Raw genomic sequence first — 10,199 nt, 5'->3', positions numbered from 1 at the left:
TCGGGCTCTGTGCTGATGGCTCAGAGCCTGGAGCCTGCTTCCGATTCTGTGCCTCCCTCTCTCTCTGTGCCCCTCCCCCACTCACGCTTTGTCTCCCTCTCAAAAATAAATAAATATTTAAAAAAAGATAAAAAAATAAAATAAATGGTTAAGATGGTAAATTTAATGTTATAGATTCTTCAGCACAATAAAAAATGTTATAAAACTTGTGAAATTGAAGTTTTTACACATAGAATTTTATAACCAAGATACTTTCAAAGCTAGAGAATTAGTGATTCTTTTCTTAACTTGCAGATAATTAATAAATGCCTCTTTATTTAAAAAGATAATAATGCTTTCTGAGAGATAGTCCTAGAAGTTAGTGGAGAAGGAGAATCCTCCAGTGGGTAAAATTTCAAGTAGAATTTGTTACTGGCTCTGTTGGTGGAAGACACAGTCTGAGGATCTTTACTGATCCACGTGCAAGGCCAGTGCTTTGGCTGGGTGGACAGATCCAAACAGAATGAGAACAGAGGATCGGGGACAGCGGGTTCAAGAAGAAGGCTTGTGCATAGACCACACAGGAGGGTCCCAGAATGTGAAGAATATTTGTGTCAGTGGTCCCTCACCATCAGAAATTAGGGTTGCTTCTGGTGGCCAAGTGGGTCAAGGGAACCTACTTTGTGGATGTCATTCTGTTTCCTCCCCAGACATTCCATGAAAGAAGTGGCTGTGGTGGCAAGAACACAGGCTGCATGTGGCCTTCCCAGGATGTACTACCCCCTTACCATGGCTGACCTACCAGGGCTATTACTTGGCCTACAAAAGCTACCAAACCAGCCTACCACCTGGTGAAGGATGCTTATGTTAGGTCTCTTCAACAAAGAGGAGGCAGAAATGTGTTCTCTCTATAAGTCAATTTCATATTTGGACTTATTTCCCTGCTCCCATATGTTTGCTGCCACCACCACCACCACCTGTGGGCATCCTGGATGCTTTGTAGGCTCCCTTGGTGGCCCACATAACCTGGCTTCTGACCAAAGCTCTCAATGTACAGTGACGGAGTGCTAGCAATGTCCAGCAGACATTAACTCATCTAATCTTCACAGCAATCATATTGAGCAAAATACTATTATTATTAGCTCCATTTTACAGATAAGGAAACTGAGTCACAGGGAAGTTTCTTAAATTGCTCAAAGTCAGAAGTAGGTGAGTGGTGAGGCCTGTATTTGAATCCAGACAATTTGGTCTAGAGTCCATGCTTTAACCACCACACGAAGATTCATGGGAGTCATGGATCTTATCATGTACCCCATCCCTCAGAAGCAGCTGACCTCCCAGAAGACTCATTTATGGTAAAACCTTTTAAGATTGGAGTGCTGACCACAGAGTGCAATTTATGTTCTGAACCAGCAACCATTCTATGGCACCATTTCTCTTCCAGCCAGAATACACGATGAGTCCAGAAACAGAGAGAAGGGTGGTAGTTATAACCCATTCACAACATTTTTTGCATGCAGATCCATGGCTATCAGCTTTGCCCGTTTAGGGGTTTGGTATCCCAAGGAGATTTGCTTCTGCAAAGAGGAGACACCAGTAGTTCCGTTGAACTGGACCTTGAGACAGTAACCTGAGTATTTTAGTTTTTTATGCCATCGAGTGAAAGGCAGAAAAGGGGGCAAGATGTTAGCTGGGGCGATTGATCCTGATGATTGAGAGAAAATAAGGTTGCTGTTACACACAGGGTCAGGGAGAGAGATGGGTGCAACCCACGGGCACCCCCAGGGTACCTCATACACCAGGTGCAATGGTTAATGTTAACAGAAGACTAAGCAGAAGAGAACTGAGAGTTCAGGTCCTCCAGGAGTGAAGGCCGAGGTCACTCCACAAGGAAAGAACCTCAGTTGTCTTAAGTCCTGGCTGAGCTCTAGAACCAGTCTACATGGATTCAGATCTAAGCACTAACACAAGCTGGCTGCATGTCTATCTCTGCTTTAGTTTCTGTAGCAGGATTCTCGCACAGAGTCGTGACACCCAGGCTTTTTTTTTCAGGCAGCAACTTTATTTGTTTCAGCACTGCTCAGTTGGGTTCGTACCCAAAGAATGGAGTCCCGAATGCCATGTGGCATAGTTTTTTATATATTTTTTACTTCTTCGTCTCCCATATATGGTAACACACACACGTAGTCTGATTAAATGGTCTCATGTTACAACGTTGGGAAGGATGTTGTCAAGGTTGCCTTGAGGGTTTTTTTTTTTTTCTTTCCTTAGGGAGGGGACCCTACCACAGTTTCCACACCTATAAACTAGGGATAATAATAGTTCATACCTCAAGTGGTTATTTTGAGAATTGAGTAATACTTCTAAAGCACTTAGGACAGGGTCTGGCATGCAGTAAACACCCTATAAATGTTAGCCATTATTAAGGCAAAGGAATGAGAAGTAACAGAGGGAAGTCATATATACCAGCAACAGCTTCAGGACCAGCTGGGAAAATGAGAACAGTACACACAAAAACTTGTACAGGCATGCTTATGTTAGTTTTATTATTATTAGCCAAAAATAAAAACAGTCCAGATGTCTTTCAATGTGGGTATGATTAAACGAAGGTATATCCACACCACAGTAAGTTTCCCTGGCAACAAAAAGAAATGAACCATTGCACAGGAAGAAAAACATCAACACAATGACAAGGGAACCTACAGAATAAGAGAAAATACTTGCAAATCCTCTATGCAATGAGGAGTGGATATCTAAAATATACAAAGACACACACAACTCAACAGAAAAAAACTCCAAACAATCCATTTAAAAAATGGGCAGAAGGGGTGCCTGGGTGGCTCAGTCGGTTGGGCGTCCGACTTCGGCTCAGGTCATGATCTCGCGGTCCGTGAGTTCGAGCCCCGCGTCGGGCTCTGTGCTGACAGCTCAGAGCCTGGAGCCTGTTTCAGATTCTGTGTCTCCCTTTCTCTCTGACCTTCCCCCATTCGTGCTCTAACTCTCTCTGTCTCAAAAATGAATAAACGTTAAAAAAAATTTTTTTTTTAAATGGGCAGAGGACGTAAGTAGACATTTTTCCAAAGAAGACACACAGAAGGCCAAAAGGCACATGAAAAGGTGCTCAGCATCACTCATCACCAAGAAAATGTGAATCAAAACCACAATAAGATATCACCCCATGCCTGTCACAATGGCTATTATTAAAAAGACAGGAAATAGTTAAGTGATGGCAAGGATGTGGAGAAAAGGGAACCCTTGTACTCTGTTGGTGGGGATGTAAATTGGTGCAGCCACTGTGGAAAACAGTATGGAGTTTTGTAAAAAAATTAAAACAAGAACCACCCTATGATCCGCGATTCCACTTCTGTGTATATATCCGAAGAAGATGAAAATGCTAACCTGAAGTGATATACACACCCCTATGTTTATTGCAGTATTATTTACAATACACACATACACACACACAGGAACATTATTCAGCCATAAAAATAAGATCTTACCATTTGCAACAGCACGGATGGACCTTGAGGGCGTTACGTTAAATAAGTTAGAGAAAGACAAATCTCACATATATGCAGAATTAAACAACAACAACAACAACAACAACAACATATAGATATGGAAAACAGATTGATAGTTGCCAGAGAAGAGGGGTGTGGGGGGTGGGGAAAATCAGTGAAGGGGGTCAAAAGATATAAACTTCCAGTTATAAAATAAATCATAGGGATGTAATATACAGCTTGGTGATCATAGAATAATATTATGTTGCAAATGTAAAAGTTGCTAAGACAGTAGATCTTAGAAGTTCTCATCACAATAAAGAAAAATTTGGTGGGGTGCCTGGGTAGCTCAGTCAGTTAAGCATCTGACTTCAGCTCAGGTCATGATCTCGCAGTCTGTGAGTTCGAGCCCCTCATCGGGCTCTGTGCTGACAGCTCAGAGCCTGGAGCCTGCTTCAGATTCTGTGTCTCCCTCTCTCTCTAGCCCCTCCCCTGCTCATGCGCACTCTCTCTCTCTCTCTTTCTCTGTCTCAAAAATAAACATTAAAAAAAAATTGGTAACTATGGTGATGATGTCAACTAGACTTATTGTGGTGATCATTTACAATATATACAAATATCAAATCATTATGTTGTATACCTGAAGCTAATATAATGTCATATGTCAATTATATCTCAATTAAAAAAAAATGAACTATTGTTTACACACAGTAACCTCGATGAATCTCCAGAGAATCATGTGGAGTGAAAAAAGCCAATCACAAAGGGTTACATACTGTATGATTCAATCTACATTAACATTCTTGAAATTATAAAATTACAGAAATTGAGAACAGATTAATGTTTACCAGGAGTTAAGGTGTGAAGAAAGTGGGTGTGGCCATAAAAGGGCAACATGAGGGAAATTTGTAGTAAAATAAATGCTCTGTACCTTGACTGTATCAATGATTTCCAGGTTGCGAAACTGCACTATAATTTGCAAGAAGTTACTATCCAGAGAAACTGGGAAGAGTATGTAGTATCTTCCTGTATTTTTTCTTAGGACTGCATGGGAATCTATAATTACCTCCAAAGAAGAAGTTTAATTAAAAATAAGAACCTGAGGGGCACCTGGGTGGCTCAGTCGGTTGAGCGTCTGACTCTTGATTTTGGCTCAGGTCATGATCCCAGAGTTGAGGGACAGAGCCCCAAGTCAGGCTTTGCGCTGGGTGTGGAGCCTGCCTAAGACTCTCTCTCTCTCTCTCTCTCTCTCTCTCTCTCTCCCTCTGCCCCTTCCCCTGCTCATTCCTCTCTCTCTCTCTCTAAATAAAATGAAAAGACAAAAAACAAAACAAAAACATGAGAACAAGAGAACAGTAAAAAAACAAAAAAGACGAGAACTGTAGTCTCTAGTCATATTCCCTTCCTTATTTTGTGTATATATGTGTGTGTATGCTTTTAATTTGTAATCTTTGCCAATTTTGTGGTGTAAATACGACTGATTTCCAGCTGCCAATGAGTCATCATTAAACACAGAATTGGGAAGAGATGGGGCACAAGTCCATTTCACAAGCTAGTGCAGGCCAGCAAAACTGTTTTGCCCTATTAGTTTGGCAAAAGTTAGAAAGGCTGATAATATCCTATAATGGAGAGGTGTGAGAGAATGACACTCATCGTTAATGAAATGCCTTAAAAAATCAAATTAAACTATTTTTATTTGAGTATAGTATAACAATGTTACCTTAGTTTTAAGTGTACAACATTGTGGTTTGATAATCCTATACATTATGCTGTGCTCAAAATGATGTTTTGGGGAGGGCAACACTGTTAATATCTTTCAAAATGTTAGATGTCAAGTTTTTGACCCCAATACAATTTTATGGAAATACTTTAACAAGTGCATAAGTATACAAAAATAGCTGTCCGGTACAGCATTATTTGTAATAGTGACAACAGTAGACATTTCATGAAGAGAATGATTACATAATTTGGGTTATATCTGTGCTGTAGAACACAAGGAAAGCAGACCATACATTACTGGCACAGAAGGACAGTCAAGATATTTGAGCAAAAAGCAGGGTGCCAACTGCCGAACTGTATGTATAACATGTTCTCTTTAAGCAAACAAACAAACAAACAAACAAACAAAAAACCAGGTGCGCCTGGGTGGTTCAATTGGTTGAGCGTCTGACTTTGGCTGAGGTCATGATCTTGCGGTTCATGAGTTCGAGCCTTGCATCGGGCTCTGTGCTGACAGCTCAGAGCCTGGAGCCCGCGTCTGATTCTGTCTCTCTCTCTCTCTCTCTCAAAATAAATAATTAAATATAAAAAAGAAAAGAAAAGACAAATGTGTAGAAACACATTCTCTGATGTAGGATTTTCGAAGGGCTTGTTCCAAACATGAAGAGAGGAAGGCTGACATCCTCTTCTTTGCCCTCCAATATCTTTGCTTCTTTTCAGATTACTTTTTTAAAAGCTTTATTGGGCTATAATTCACATACCAAAAAACTCACCCATATAAAAGGTGTAGTTCAGTGATTTTTAGTATATTCACAGGTATGCAACCATCAACACAATCTCATTTTAGAATATCTCCATGAGGTCAGAAAAAAACCCAAAACCACCTAGGATTCATTAGAGGCCACTTTCCATTCCCCACCCCCAGCCCTAGGCAATATGGATTTGCCTTTTCTGGACATTTCATTTAAATGGCGTCATATAATATGTGGCTTTTTGTGCCTGGCTTACTTCACTTAGCATGATAGGTTCAAAGTCTACCCATGTTGTAGCACATATCAGTACTTCATTCCATTTCGTGGCCAAATAACATTCAATCGTATGGATATACCACATTTTGTGTGCTCATTCATCAGTTGGTTGACATATAGCTGTTTCCATTTTTGGAGTACTATGAATATGTGTGTATCAGGTTTCCTGTGATATATGTTCTCATCTCTCATGGGTGTATACTCAGGAGTGGCGAGAGAACTTTTTCTGTTTGCAGAAGAGGGTTTCTGTCTCCTTTATGTTGAAGGCTTTCCTCAAATATCTAGTGATCCCTGGTGATCCTGTTTCCATCAAAGTCTGAATTTTCAGCACCCCCACCTCAGCCCAGCTTTTCAAGGTACCCAATGCCTCCAAATCCTAAGATTTTTCAAGATGCCAGGGTGTGCATACACCTTTACTTTACCATCCTAAAACCAAAAGTCTCATAAATACCTTAAAAATCAACTATGTAAGCAATTATATCCATTCTTTAAAAAAAAATTATAGTAAAGCTAAAATCCCATTATAACTTCTCCCAACTCCATTTCCCTCTCCAGGGGCCAAGTTATTCCCCTCATCCCAGCAAAACATACTTCCTGTTTTAATTCCACTTCATTTGGCAGATTTTCTTGATTTTTTATTGTTAGGAAAATTTTCAGAGGTTCTTTGAAATTTCCCTAAGTAAAATTATATAAAAGTCACTTTCAACCACCGTCACAAGCCCACTAGCCTTATGTTTATGTATTATTTTGTGCGTTAAAAAAAATTTTTTTTTACATTTATTTATTTTTGAGAGACAGAGAGAGACAGAGCACAAGTGGGGGAGGGGCAGAGAGAGAAGGAGACACAGAATCTGAAGCAGGCTCCAAGCTCCGAGGTGACAGCACAGAGCCCCACACGGGGCTCGAACTCACAAACCGTGAGATCATGACCTGAGCTGAAGCTGGACACTCAACCCACTGAGCCACCCAGGCATCCCCTATTTTGTGTGTTTAAATTATTACAAATGGTATCATATCATTTGTATCATATATTATATATGCAAAATGTAATTTCAATTAGAATCCCAATACAATTGGGTTGATTTTTTAAATCGATAAATGATCCTAAAGGAAGATAAATACCCAGGAAGACAGACAACAGATTAATATCCACATTACATGAAAAGGTCTTCTAAATTGTTAAGGAAAAGACATGCAATTTAACAGAAAAGTGGACAGACAATATGAAGAGACAATGCAGAGAGGAGAAAATTCTCTACAAAGAAATATGAAAAGATGCTTAAAGTCACAGACAGTCCAGGAAATGCAACTTAAGGATCAGAAGCCATGCTCTACTTTGTCAGGCATAATATGGGAAAGAGCTATTAACAGCTGCTGCTGGCAAGGATATGCGGAAAGAATACTTTCACCTTTAACTTTTTTTTTTTTTTCAACGTTTATTTATTTTTGGGACAGAGAGAGACAGAGCATGAACGGCGGAGGGGCAGAGAGAGAGGGAGACACACAGAATCAGAAACAGGCTCCAGGCTCTGAGCCATCAGCCCAGAGCCTGATGCGGGGCTCGAACTCCCGGACCGCGAGATCGTGACCTGGCTGAAGTCGGACGCTTAACCGACTGCGCCACCCAGGGGCCCCCACCTTTAACTTTTGAGAAAAGGTAATGAACTGGGGGCCCCTGGGTGGCTCAGTTGATTGAGCATCTGACGCTTAATTTTAACTCAGATCATGATCTCATGGTTCATGGGTTCTGTATCAGGCTCTCTTGGGATTCGTTCTCTCTCTCCTCCTCTCTCTGCCCCTTCCCTGCTCTCTCTCTCTCTCAAAATAAATAAACATTTTTTTTTAAAGGTAATGAACTGGGTGCCTGAGTGGCTCAGTTAAGCATCTGACTTCTGCTCAGGTCATGATCTCACAGCTTGTGAATTTGAGCCCCATGTCCAGCTCTGTGCTAACAGATCAGATCCTGGAGCTGCTTCGGATTATGTGTCTCCCTCTCTCTCTGCCCCTCCCCTACTCATGTTCGATTTCTCTCTCTCTCTAAGAATAAACATTAAAAAAATAAAAATAAAAGAAGGTAATTAACTGACTTATATACTGAAAAAAACCTTTTGTCTCTAAATATTTTACACCTCTCATTACACTATTTCGTCTAGATTTATGGTTTATGTTACTTTTAATCCAGACTCAATGCATGAATGCACATAATAATTCTATTCCTCATTATTTTTATGTGCATCTGAACAGCATTCTATATTTCAATTACATTTGAATACCATGTTTATTTAATCTCTTGGATTTTCTATATGGGCAATCATATTGATTGCCTAGCCACAATTTTTCCATTCTCTTTCTCAACACCTGTATCTCAATTTTTTCCTTTCTTCCTCCCTTCCTTCCTTCCATCTGTGTTATTTATGAGGTGAGGATTGCCAGCCCATCAGATGCAGGGATAATGGTCTTCTTTATCTTGTTCTTTACTTTAATGAGATTATGGGACTACATCTAAAGTTTTACCACTAACTAATGTCTATTGTAGGATTTTTGGTGGATATCCTTAATCAGGTTAAAGAAACTCCCCTCTCTGCTTTCTTCATTAAAAGCTGTTTATATTCTTTTCATGGATGGCTGTTAAATATTATCAAATTCTCTTTCTGCTTCCATTGAAATAATTATATAGTGTCTCTTCTTTAATCTGGTGAGTTACATTGATAAATTTCCTAATGGTGAATTAACCTTTAATCTGAGATAAACCCTGCTTAGTCATGCTGTATTATTTAATATGCTATTAGATTTAATCTGCTAATATTTTATTGGTTTTGCAATTATGTTTAAAAAGCCTAAACTTTCCTTATAATCTCCATGCCTCTGGGGCGCCTGGGTGGCGCAGTCGGTTAAGCATCCGACTTCAGCCAGGTCACGATCTCGCGGTCCGTGAGTTCGAGCCCCGCGTCAGGCTCTGGGCTGATGGCTCAGAGCCTGGAGCCTGTTTCCGATTCTGTGTCTCCCTCTCTCTCTGCCCCTCCCCCGTTCATGCTCTCTCTCTGTCCCAAAAATAAAATAAAAAACGTTGGAAAAAAAAATTTAAAATATAATCTCCATGCCTCAAGCCTCAGTGACTTTTGCCTAGAGATAAAATTTGACTCTAATCTGCTCTATTCACATTGACAATGGCTCTCAAGTATAATTTTGGCAGGAAGTATGTTAGAATTACCCTTCTCATCTCCAATCTGTTTTTGTTTGTTTGATTTAGGAGGGATTGGGAAAAGTCTGAATACCCATACCCAGAAAGGGTTCATCTGCTTGAAAGGGGTGTGGGGGTTGAGCATGAGATTTCCTCTACCCTTTCTAGAACTTGGAAGTATGCAGTTCAGCAAATGCTTCAAGGTTAGACAAAAGTGTAATGAGGAAATCCATTTTCAGTTGCTGCCTTGGCGTTTCACAGTGTAACAACCCTGCTCACACCCAGAGTCTGGATACTTAGATAAGGACCTGAGTTTCAGATTCCACCCCAGTTCCCACTGTGCTTTTCCCGGGGCACCTTTTAAAATAACCAATTAGCGCTGAACCCCCGAAAAGTGAGTGGTCTCCGTCCCAACCACCTTGTAAGTAACAGGTGCCTCTTATCCTGCTTTTCTGTCTCCTGCTCACTGATGACCTGGGACAGAGGACTGCTCTTCCCCTCGCTTACAATAATTCTTGTGACTTTACTTCCTTTGTGTGCTTATACTGAGACTGCGGCTTCAATCAAAATGACGTGGAGTTTTCACTTCCCCAAAGTGGGGGTGTTGAGGGAACATGAGGCAGGCTGAGGGGCAAAGCACAAGCTAGCACCCCCTCCCCCCCCCACCGCGGAATATGTGTGATACTCCTCGGACATTCCTGCTACCCAAGAACAAAGGAAGGGGGTTTAAGTGCTTGCCATGGTCATGGGGGAAACTCAGGCAAATGAAAAATTAAATTCCCTTACTGCCTA

Source organism: Herpailurus yagouaroundi, unplaced genomic scaffold (genome assembly GCF_014898765.1).
Source record: "Herpailurus yagouaroundi ecotype Mexico unplaced genomic scaffold, PumYag 254, whole genome shotgun sequence".
Taxonomy (NCBI): Eukaryota; Metazoa; Chordata; class Mammalia; order Carnivora; family Felidae; genus Herpailurus; species Herpailurus yagouaroundi.
This window is presented reverse-complemented; position numbering follows the sequence as displayed.